The following is a 2,853-nucleotide window of genomic DNA, read 5'->3' as shown; positions in this document are numbered from 1 at the left end:
TACTATGCAGTCCAGGCTGGCCTTGTAACTCACAGAGGTCTTCCTGCCTCAGCCTCCTTAGTGCTGGAATTACAGGCATGTGCCACTGTGCCCAGGTGCAAAACAATTTTTCAAGTTTTTTCATAATTGGCTAAATTTTATTTAGAGGGAAAAATTTTCACAATGAGGTGTTGTTGCCTAGGCTGGCCTTGACATCCAGGCTCAAGTGAGCCTTCTGCCTCACCCTTCTAAGCAGCTGGGATTACAGTTGTGCACCATCAAGACTTGCTTACTGGAAAATTTGAATTCATAGAGTTTTGCCTTTTCATATGGTTTTGTTTTTGCTTTTTGAGACAGGGTCTTTCCATGTAGTCCAGGCTGGCCTCAAACTCACAATCCTCCTGCCTCAGTCTCCAGAGTGTTGAGTTTACAAGAGTGCATCACCACACCTGGCTTAATTCACGTTTTTTTTTTTTAAGTTAGAGTAACAACTGCTTGTAACCTTTTATTTCCAACTCTTGTAGAATTCAGTCTAGAGATAATGACGATATATTGATCTCATTGGTGTATAGGACTGTATTAGTCTATATTCTGCTTCTACAGTTGAACACCATACACAGAGAAAATTGTAAACAATAGAAATTTATTTGGCTCAGGGCTCTGGAGGAAGGGAGGTCCAAGATTGAGCTGCCCATCTGATGAAGGCCTTCTTGCTGCTTCATATCATAGTGGAAGGGACCACACAGCCAGAGAGCAAGAGCCAGCAAGGGAGAGAAAGAGGCTAGAGTTCATCCTTTGTCAGGAGCCCACTCCTGCAATAAGTAGCTCCCTCCTTCTATGACAGATGGATCTAATCACTTCTTAAAGGCCCAACCTCTCAACACTGTTACAATGGCAACTGAATTTCAGCGGGAGTTCTGGAGGGAACATTCTTTACCTACCTCTGCCATACCAGGGATCGAACCCAGCTCTACCAAAGACAGTGCAAACAGCTCTCTCTCTTTGGGTTCTTGTCCAGAGAGCTATAAAGATTGAGGTGTTAGGACAAGACACAGGAAAGAGGCGGGAAACAACTAGAGTGTGGCTCATTAAAGCAAAAAAGAATGCTCTCACTGTCAAAAGAGGCTCCAAAAGATGGACACCAGACTTTTTTTTTCTACATTCTTTGGCGCAAAAACAGTGGTGAGAAAAAGCAGGGAGGCAATTGCTGTTTGCTGCCACTAGGCTTTTGAAGTCTGGAAAGCAGGCTGTATTATTTCTTTGTTCCTTGTATTCTAGCCCTCCAAGGCTTCTAGTTTACCCAGGGACTTGTCCTTTGTCCTTTGCATTCTAATTTCCCAAGGCTTGTCTTTACCTTACGTAGGTCCTGGCCCTTAGTTTATTTAATTTACTCAGTTAGTTTACTCAGGCCCTTTCTATCCTAATGTGCCTATCTTCCCTTTTTTCTCTTGGTCTTGACAGGATCTCACTGAATTGCCCAGGCTGGCCTTGAATTTAAGAATTTCCTGCCTCTGCCTCCCAAGTAGCTGGAGTTACAGGTGTGTACCACCATGCCTGGCAAACTCCCTTTCTTAAACCTAAATTTAAATAAAAGAGTGAAACTTCTCAATTTCTGGGTGATCCCACAACTAAGAGTACAGGTGAATTTTCCCACCCTCTTTCAACAGATCATACCCAGGGAATCCAAGGATCCAAAAGGTCAGGATTCTGGAGAAAGTTACTGCAGAAGAGAACTGGAACATGGAATCACAGAGAACTCACCCCTCAGGGTACACTTCCACCTGGAGTATGCAAACAAAATAATAATAAATGAATAGGGGAATAGGTAGCAATGCCATGGAAAGAAAGTTGGCTACCCAACTTAAACGAAAACTCTTATTTAGCATGTAAATATACATACTCACACCTGTGCATATATAAAGAAAAATAGCATGATGTTTTTTTCAACAGTTGGTGTTACCCTTGTGTGGGGGAACCCTAGAGGATGTCGAATATCACAGAAAACCCACTACACTGCTGCCTCTAGAGAAGAAATTGAAAATAAATGCACAGCAATCTCAATGACCAAGGTTACCCCGGCAGCAGTTTGCCTTACTAATAAATGTCTGGAAGCTAATGGCCACCACTTTGAGCACCTCTTGTAATTGTAGGGGCCAAAGGTAACTTGTATTAATCACGTGATGTCTCAGTATATTTAGTATTAAAATATTTATATACAATCTTTTCTTCTCCTGAACTGTGTATATATGTTTTTGGCAGACTCTGTATTTTCACTCTAAAGTCACTATATTACTGCACTAGATACACACACCCGCCCCTTACTTAAATCACTAACTCTAAGCTAGCTTTCTATAAGGCACCTTCAAACCAACCTGTAAATCCCAGAGATGAGGCCCTGACAAGGACAAACAGGCAGAAAGAAGTCAAATAAAGACCAAAACAACAACAACAAAAAACAACCAACAAAAGGAATGTGTAGGTAGACAGGGGTGCCTGGTTTAGGGATCCATCCAAAAACAGCCCCAAAAAATCAGATTGTGACAAGTTCCAGGTTTCTACCTAAGAGAAAGGGTCCCTAACCATAATGAAAGGAACTGAGGACAAAGGCCTACTATCTTTTCCGGACCCCTTCTGTCTCTTGAGGTCAGCTTCTTTCTGTCTTCTGCTTTTTCCTCCTTATAAACAAATTATCTTTCTTCCTTAAAGTCAGTCCCTCTAATTCATTATTGGTGCTGTTTTCTAGCCCAGCTGGTTTCTCTCCCTGGAAACTACAACTACTTTATACATATATGAGGGCTAAGCAAGTAAATAAATATGTCATAGATAATGAAAGCCTTCTTTCTTTCTTTCTTCTTTTTTTTTTTTTTTTTTTTT

This window comes from Fukomys damarensis, unplaced genomic scaffold (assembly GCF_012274545.1).
Source record: "Fukomys damarensis isolate Sample0158 unplaced genomic scaffold, DMR_v1.0_HiC HiC_scaffold_39, whole genome shotgun sequence".
In the NCBI taxonomy this organism is placed as follows: Eukaryota; Metazoa; Chordata; class Mammalia; order Rodentia; family Bathyergidae; genus Fukomys; species Fukomys damarensis.
This window is presented reverse-complemented; position numbering follows the sequence as displayed.